The sequence below is a fragment of the Ovis canadensis genome, chromosome 22 (assembly GCF_042477335.2).
Source record: "Ovis canadensis isolate MfBH-ARS-UI-01 breed Bighorn chromosome 22, ARS-UI_OviCan_v2, whole genome shotgun sequence".
Taxonomy (NCBI): Eukaryota; Metazoa; Chordata; class Mammalia; order Artiodactyla; family Bovidae; genus Ovis; species Ovis canadensis.
In genome coordinates this window covers 62,738,143-62,747,635 of record NC_091266.1, presented here as the reverse complement: position 1 = coordinate 62,747,635, position 9,493 = coordinate 62,738,143, and the positions used below count along the sequence as shown (strand labels likewise).

Sequence of the window (9,493 nt, the reverse complement as noted above, 5' to 3'; positions counted from 1 at the left end):
TCTTCAGCGCTCAGCTTTCTTTACAGTCCAACTCTCACATCCATACATGACTACTGGAAAAACCATAGCCTTGACTAGACCGACCTTTGTTGACAAAGCAATGTCTCTGGTTTTTAATATGCTGTCTAGGTTGGTCATAACTTTCCTTCCAAGGAGTAAGCGTCTTTTAATTTCATGGCTGCAATCACCATCTGCAGTGATTTTGGAGCCCCAAAAATAGTCAGCCAGTTAATATCATCAAATATTCATTCAATGACCCAGTTTCTCCAGGTGCCTTATAGATGTGTCCTTAACAGTTGATTTTTCTAAATCAAGTCTAAAAAGGCCTGTGAATTGTATTCATTTGATTTTTAAAAATGTTTTAATTCAGGTAAAATTTTTCATATACCAAGACATACAGATCCTTGTTTTGTCAAATATAACCATTTGTGTGATGAACACACTCATCAAACTATAAAAGGTTTCCATCACCCCTGAAAGTTCCCTCTTGCAATCCATTCCCCTACCACCCAGCCCACCAGAAACCACTGACTTCTGTTATCTTACAGGAATTCTGCCTGTTTTAGAAATTCACATAAATGGGCAGGCACACTCTGTGCCTAACTCCTTCTACCCAAAGTAATCATGTTCTTTGAGATTCAGTCACAGTGTCTTATGTACCAAGACATCCTTCCTTTTTAGTCCTTGGTAATATTTCACCATGTGACTGGAACACAGCCTGTACAGTAATGTTGTGGTTTAGTCCCTCAGTCTGTCTTTCCGCAACCCTATGTACTGAAGTCTGCCAGGCTCCTCTGTCCATGGGATTTTCTCAGGCAAGAATACTGGAGTGGCTTGCCATTTGCTTCTCCAGGGGATCTTCCGTTCCGGACCCAGGATCAAACCCACATCTCCTGCATTGGCAGGCAGGTTCTTTAGCCACCAGGGAAGCCCCTCTAATGGAACACAGCCTCTCAGGAAACATCCTGTTGATAGATATTTGGATTGCTCCCAGGTTTGGATGTAGCTACTCACATCAATCTTTCTATGGCAATATGTGTTCATTTCTCTTTGGCAAATGCCTAGGAGTGGAATTGCTGGATCGCAGGGTAGATGTTTGTCTTTGTAAGGATCTGCCTGAGAGGTTTTGTCCTGGTCACACCACGTGCATGCCCACAGCAACGTCTGAAATCCCCCACCCCTCACCCCGTGCTCCACATCCTCCCCAGCATTGGCTGTTCTCTGTCTCTTTAATTTTAACCATTCTTGTGGGTGTGTAAAAACAGTATCTCATGGTGGTTTTAAAATTGCACTTCCTGGTGTTTTGAGAATGAATGCTAGTTCTCTGGCTTGTATTTATCTGAAAATGTTTTTATTTACAGACACACACACCCTGCTTTAAAACCAGGGTATTTTCCTTGGATATAGAAATCTCCTTGGACAAACTTTTTTTCCAACAGCTATCACGTTTTGCAAAGTCTTTCCCTGGACTTGCGCAGTCCAGCCCCTGGCTAAGGCCTCTCAGCCAAGGTGTCTGCACACCCATCCCTCTGCACGAGGCCCCTCCTCTTGCAGCACCACCCCCCCATCTTCTCAGCACCCCGGTCTCTAGTCTCTGCTCCTTAGGACGGTGAGACGATGCCTCTCCACTTGGTCTCGCCTCCTTGCACCCCCACACAATCGGAGTGTGGCTGGGGGAGAACGTGACTCCAGTCCCGTGCTTCCTTTCTCAAGGATGCAGCCTGAGCTGACCATGGCCCAGTTCCTGCAGAGAGCACCTCGGATACCTTGCTCCATTTTACTACTGCTGGCAGTTGGAGAGTGGGTCTAAGACCCGTTTAGCTGAATTCTTGGATTCTGTCATAGCTCAATCTAAGACTTTCTCATCCGCTCCTTTAAATATATAGTTCCTTCGGCCCCTTTATTTTTTGTTTGTTTCCTTGCAGGACATTGAAGAAACCATGTTCCTTGTCTACAGAGTCTCTCACCCCTGATCTTACCTATGCCTCTCATTGGTGCTGTTTAATAGGGACTCCTCGGGTTTCCTGGACACGGGTAGTTCCATCCAGAGGCCAAACCTCAGTCCAGATGCTTTACTCCCGGACCCCCTTGGAGATCCGGGTGTCTACTGCCTGCAGCCTGCACACGAAGCTCAGTCTCTTTCTGTGATGTGAGTACCCTTCCACGATCACCCCCTGGACGTATTTTTTTCATGAAGGATTTGCAGGGTTGTGAGATTCTTTTATAATTTCCCTTCTCTGGGCATTTACTAAATGCCTCTATAAAGAGAAACGTCCCCTAATCAGCTGCATCGTTGCCCTGAGACAAGCTGACGTAAGAAAGACGAGTTTTCACTAAACCTTCTCCCTTGCTTTGCCAGAATGGACTGGTTTCCTTACATCCTCTGAAGGTGTCCAGTTTCTTTTCTTTTCTTTTTTTAAGGAATCATTGTAAACTTGAGGAATTTATTTTTTGTGTTTCAGTTCACTGTAGTTTTTTTTTTTTTTTTTCAGAATACGAAAGTTTGAGTAGAGGGGGGCCTCTTCACTGTGGCTCCTGGGTTCTTTAGACATGACCCCAGTCATCTCTGAGAGGCATCCTTGCTTACTGATGTGTCAAATTAGCCTGGGGTCATCCTGCCCCGTTCCTGGCCCCGATATGGAATTTGCTATTTTTTCCATAGGGAAACCAGGCTTCCTTCCATAGGAAACAGTATTGAGAGGACATAACCTAGGAAGTAAGGACACTCGTAACTATTGGGTAAGTTCAAGGTCTTTTCAAGGAATCTCTCAGGAATTACGTCTTCTCTTTTACATTTTAAAAGAAATAATACGGCCATTTATTTAAAAGAAATAATACAGCCATTTAAATAATTATTTAAAAGAATGAGTTGATACAGCCATTTCCAATTCAAAATTTACTTAAGAAGGAACCTGACTCTGTCATTATGATGCCATACGCTGACCCTTTGCACCCCTTACGGTCCCGCACCAGCCCCACCTCTGAGGAAGCCGGTAAGACAGGCCAGAGGCTCCCTCCTTCAAACAGCAGGTTTCCAGCAGCAGACTCCCGCCTGCCACCCACCTCCCGACCACCGTGACACCCCAAGCCAGGCTCCTTTCCCCACTCCCTCAAGCCTTTTGAGACCTGGAGAGAAGCTGCCTGCTCCCCTAGGGCCTCAGTTATCTGGATCACGAGACCTTCAGACTCTCCTCCGGACAGTTGGGAGGGCCCAACACCCAAAGCAAATTTGAGAGAGGGGTCCCTTCTTTGCAGGGAAGCACAGAACACTTCACTGTTGATTTCATATTTATATCCTTTTTTCTTAGGCTGAAAAACTCTCTGGTGATATGCACATAATTACCTATTTGCTTTTTCCCATCATAATAAGATCAGAATAATGATATCAATATTACTACCAATGCAATTATTGAAAACCGCTTGGTATTATTTTTCAGTTCCTTTATACCCTTAGGGAATGACTATCAAGGGATGTGCCATTAAGTTATTGTGTTTCAAACGACTTTAAATTATTGCTCTTTGTGCGGTTCTATTGCTGTCTGAGTGTTAGTTTCACTTTCATTTCTACTTTTAGGGCTTTCTATATCTCTGATTCAGTTGGTTTTATATTTATGTAAATATTAACATGAGTCAAAAGTCAAACCTATCAAAGAAAGTAGGTTCAGAGAGATCTAGCCTCTTTTCTTGTGCTCCACCCTGCATTTTTGCATTCTATGCATTTTACATTATATGGGTATTATACACATACACATGTATATGTACATATATATGCTATATGTATATTGCTTCATTTCAATAAGAGCAAATATGCATTTATATTCATAAGCCTATATTTTAGATGAACACAGCATGCTAGATGCAACTTGCCCTAATGTATCTTTTCATTTGATAATATTTGGAGGCAACCGCTTCACAGCAGTTTACAGAAATATTAAAAATTCTTGTTTGAATAGGCCACTGAAAGGTACTGAGTGATTGATATATGCTTGAGACACTTGATATGTATTTGTTATATTTTACTAGCTGTGTATATGGATACAGTTATGGAGTTAGTTATTCACTATGTTATCCGTATTTTCTGCCTCTTCTGTATGTTTCGATTTTTGAGAGTATTTCTAGTCATGGTCTAATGGCTACACTTCTACTAACAGCTTTATATAATATCTTTGTCCCTTCTTTTGGTTTCTTATTATGAGGCTTCTTGAAAATTAGCTAAAACCTTCTCTGACACGGTACTTAATCCAACGTAATATTCTTTTACTCCCAGTTCATACCTGGGAGGATGGGAATTCCCACAGAAGACAATCAGAGAGCTTGTTTACGCTTCCATGTATTCTCACCTCAACCCCACCCTAATTGCTGTTAGCTGCTAGGTCTGCATGGTCAGAGCATATCCCCTCCATAAAAGATACCCTTTTCCCAAAAACCATCACTTGGCCTTAGTTCTGCCTTTGCATTTTTATTTACTGTTCAGCAGTGAACCTTAATAATGGCATCTTCAGTCTTGGATTCTCTGCTGCTGCTGCTGCTGCTGCTGCGTCGCTTCAGTCGTGGCCGACCCTGTGTGACCCCATAGACGGCAGCCCACCAGGCTCCCCCGTCCCTGGGATTCTCCAGGCAAGAACACTGGAGTGGGTTGCCATTTCCTTCTCCACTGCATGAAAGTGAAAAGTGAAAGTGAAGTCGCTCAGTCGTGTCCGACTCCTAGCGACCCCATGGACGGCAGCCTACCAGGCTTCTCCGTCCATGGGATTTTCCAGGCAAGAGTACTGGAGTGGGTTGCCATTGCCCCCAACCCTGAGCTCTTCCACATTTAAGACAAATTTTCTGCAGCCTCTATACTTGAAGACCTCTTCCGGGCTTGCTTTTACAGTTCCCTACAGAAATCATTTTCTCTTTTGTCATGATAAATGCCTAGGACATTCCACTGCAATTCATGTCTTTATTTCTTAGGTGACAGAGTCTTTCTACAGTATTAGGATAGGAGGTTAGGACTCCTAACTTTTTAGCTTCATTCTCTCTTTAGCAACAAGTGCTCCGATTTGGCCTGTACTTTCTTCAAGGTACTTGATGCCCTGACTTGTGTATGGCTCCTCTCTCACCTTTGCTCCCAGGGCCCTGTCCTGCTCAGCTTACAGTCTGTCACCCAGAGGAACCATCACACCTGGGAACTCGGTTGCTTGTCAGTGTGCTGTACTTGTGAAGCAAATAGTTAAGCTTTGCTAGTTACTAACTGCCCAGTTCATCATGAGCAAAACCTCCTCTAGGAGTAGACTTATGTAAAGGGCAATTTTTTAAAAACTGGTGAAAGAGAGTTGATCTCAAGGAAAATTACCTTTCCCGATGTTATGATGCCTTTGAATTGTCATGCTGGAGAAGACTCTTGAGAGTTCCTTGAACTGCAAGGAGATCAAACCATTCAATCCTAAAGGAAATATAGCCTAAATATTCACTGGAAGGACTGAGCTGAAGCTGATGCTCCAAAACTTTGCCCACCGATGTGAAAAGCCAACTCATTGCAAAAGAGCCTGATGCTGGGAAAGACTGAGAGCAGGAGGAGAAGGAGGCAACGGGGGATGAGATGGTTGGATGGCATCACAGACTCAACTGACATGAGTCTGAGCAAACTCTGGGAGACAGTGGAGGACAGGAAAGTCTGGCGTGCTGCAGTCCACGGGGTCGCAGAGTCAGACACGACTTAGCGACTGAACAACAACAATAAAGCTCATGGATCTTTACTTTCATTTTGCAAGAGCCAGATACTCAAGACTGAGTCCAGCGGAGTTTCAATGATGAGACACGCTTTACGTCTGGGAAAGAGGTTTCATGAGATTCTCTCCAGGGGCACCATCTGGCCCTGGGATTCCAAGAATTATGAAAACCACAGAATTGAACGTTTCACATGGTTTCTCAAACCTTTGACAATGGGAAGAATAATCTTTTATATTAGATTATCAATTACCTATCTAGTTCAGCTACTCATATATCATGTACCTAGAGGTAATAACCTTCTCCAATAAGATCGTTCCCTCCTATGTCAGTTCCCCTCTGATGTGGTGGTTTCGTTCAGCATCTTTTGGGGATGTTGGCATGCTGGCAGAGCCCTGCACTGTCCTTTGCCTGTTGATATGCCAGTGTCTCCATTTGAAGTGAAGCCACTCCTGGATAGAGATCAAGGAATCCAGTGTGCTTTCAAGGAATCCAGGGATCAAGGACCTGCTGTCGTTTCTGACCTTATTTTACTTTTATTTTCCCATTTTATACTCACAAGCGACATTACTCTGGGAGTCTCACTGTGGGCTTTTGGGCCATCTTTGAAGACAGCTTTTTTGATCTTATCTGTCCCTTGCCCCTACCGTATATATCAGCCATGCATAGAATTTTCTCAGAGAGCTAGGGAGTTTTATTCTTTATACATATTTATCCAAGGAATCCAACAAATGGCTTTAAATATTCTTTGGCTTTATGCCTGACTTTTAAAATTCTACTAACTCTGCAGAACAAGAATTTATATATTGTTAAATAAATTGATAGAGAAAACTCAAAGACATTAAAGATACTTAGGGAAATGGCACAAAAAAAGACTGTTGCCCAAAAGTAAAAAAGATGAAAATTTTGAATGGGTAAGGAAAAGTATTCAACCTTACCAGGACTTTTTAAATTCAAAATGAAAAATAGATAATGAACAAAGACCTACTATATAGCACAGAGAACTATACTCAATATCTTGTATTAATAATGTGCAATGGAAAAGAATCTGAACAAGAATACATGTATGTATATATACATATATATAGTTGTGCACCTGAAATGATCACTTTGTGGTTTACCTGAGACTAATACAACATTGTAAATCAATTGCATTTCAATAAAAATTAAATATTAAAAAAATGAAAATAAAAAATTAAAATGGAAACAATATCCCATCTTTGGCTAATCAAAGTAGCAGAGAATTTAAAATGTGAATGCTCAGAACTGGTAGTAAAATATGCATTTTCAAGCATTGCACTGAGTAGAAAAATTGTTGTAAGCCTTTTGAAAAGCATGCAATTCGATGACAAGAAGCAAATATTATTTGATCTAGAAACTAGATTTTGGGCAATATAAACTAAAGACATAATCTGTTCTGTCAAAACAAGGTTTTTGCCAAGATATGCATTAGCCAATTATTTATAATAATAAAATGTTGGGGAAAACCTTAAATGTTCAAACACAGGGAATTAAGATTATCAAAGTGATATTCACCAAAAGTGAATGAGAAAATGTTTATGTACTAATCCTAAATGAAAGTATAAGAAAAACTAGTGTGTGTTTATACAGATACGCACTGCTTATCATGCAAAACAACACTATACAGATAAAAATAGGACTGGGCCTTTGTGTGTGCCTGTGTGTGCATCTTGGGATAACTTTTTTTTCCTTCTACACTAGTCTATTTTCCAAATATTCCATAGCAACAACATAATATTAGCTTTAAAAAAAAATTCCTTTCATGTTTTTTGGTGCGATGTTCTGTCCAGTTTCTGTCTTTAAACTCAAAGTAGAAACCAGTGCGCTGGTTCCCCTTCCCGTTTCGGTCATTCAGTCGAGTGTGGGCACACAGGGCAGGTGCTGGGTGGCTGGAGCCATCCTTCACTGCTCGGGAACATCCAGGGTGACTCCTCAAGGTGGGCTCTTAAACAACCTGTTCTAGCTATGGTTCAGCCTGTCTGCAAAGCCCACCTCCCCTTCCTCCCGCAGTGAAAAGTTCCCTGGGATAGTGGGTGGAATCAACAGCTCTGAGGCTAGGAGAGATCTGGGCACCTTTGGAGAAGGAAGACCTCAACGGGCTTGAGCTGGAAGTGAATTGGGACCACACGGACCAAGGAGGCAGAGGCCCTGTTACAGTGGCCTCTAGGTCCTGGTAGGAGTTTTTATTCAATTCTGAAAGCAGTTAGCGACCTCTGAAGGGTGTGGGCCAGGAAGTCACATGATCTGGGGACTGCAGCAGCTGTGATCAGATCCTCTCCAGAAGGTCCTGAGCTGAGGTCCCAGGGGCAGCAGGATTGTACCACACCCCTTCAGAGCTAGGACTAAGGGAATGGGGAGGTGATGGGGAATCTGGAAGGGGAGGTGTGGCCCCACGTGTGCTTGGACCCAGATGCAGTTAGCCTCCTAGAGGGGCCAGGAATGAAGGCCCAGGAGACCCAGTGGGAACATAGGCTGGCAGTCAAGTAGGGGCAACCCCACAGACCCCATGGTCACCACACCTGTGGAATGCTGCCCAAGGGGAGTGGTCGAGGAGTCCAGCTTCTGACTGAGATGAGAGGCAAATGGCATCCTGTGTAGGGAGCCCAGGAGAACCCAAATTTAGGGCCTGGGGAAGCAAGCCCAGCTTTGCAGCTGGAAGTTGGAGACAGGCAGGTGCCTGGGGCGTGATCAATGCCTGGGCATGGGCGCTGGAGCTGACAGTGACCAGACACCCAGGGGGCCCCAGGGTCTCAGCAGGGCGGCTGACCAACACGAAGGAAGAGCTTACAGGAGGCACATCAGAAGGACCCCAGCCCAACCCTCGGCTGCCTTTCTTGTCCCAGATCCACACATAAGGGCTGTTTCGTCCCTGGACTGGAAGGGTGGTGGAGGAGCAGGGTGATTAAGGGGGTGGGGAGTGAAGCAGAGAGTTCTAGGGCCGCTGCTGGGGCGCTCTGCGACCCCTACCTGCAGCCAGGGGTCCCGGGGCCAGGGCATCTGGCTGGTACTCAAGAGAGCCTATGGACTGGGACGAAGCACCGGCCCCATGCGGAGGAGACCCTGTGAGGAGACCCTGAACTTGTGTGTGGAGGTGGTGGGGGGAGGGGAGGGGACGGGCGTGGAGGGGCGCCTCCCTCCTCGCCCCTTCTCTGTACTCCAGCAGGACCAAGTGTCAGAATACACAGTAGACTATTTACTGGAACAAGGATGACCAAAGAAGACAAACATCTCAGAGATGGTAAATATTAAACATATATTCAGTTTATTGGAAGTACACGCTCTAATCGGGCGGAGGGGCTTGGAGTTTACCGAACTGTTGAACTGTCCCTTTATTGGGTGCGGGGCAATGCCTCTTCCGGAGTTTCTGGCAGGTGAGAGTAGGAAGGGGGAGGGCCAGGGAGACCAGCCCGGGGGTAAGGACCACCACCCTCCCCCAACCCCCACCTCAAGACACTTTCTCAGGCTGATTGATTTCGCGCACGCATGCGTGTAGAGTATGAAGGTCTGGAAGTGGGTACCCTGAAAACTCCCCACGTCGGCAAAGTTCTGTCCATCCCAGTCAGCGGTGCTTCAGGGTCCCTATTCCGGGTCCTTTTCAAGGCTGATTGTGCAAAGGGATGCTCCTCCCAGGAGTGAGACCTGGGCTTTGATGGAACCTGGGGCTGTGGAGCAAGCCTCCCATTGATCACCGCTGCTCCAGCTTACCACCAACAGTTTAAAAGGGGGTCCTCCCGCACACCTAAGCGCCCCAATTTTGACGGTC

At 44.8% G+C, this 9,493-nt stretch overlaps 1 long non-coding RNA gene across 1 annotated transcript; it reads left to right on the top strand.

The window, feature by feature from the left end:
- Positions 1-1,572: 1,572 nt before the first annotated feature.
- On the top strand, positions 1,573-6,904 carry LOC138427602 (uncharacterized). The gene is made up of 3 exons (XR_011252080.1): positions 1,573-2,149; positions 2,663-2,739; positions 5,115-6,904. It is a non-coding gene; the product is annotated as an uncharacterized lncRNA (long non-coding RNA).
- The last annotated feature ends 2,589 nt before the right edge of the window (positions 6,905-9,493 follow it).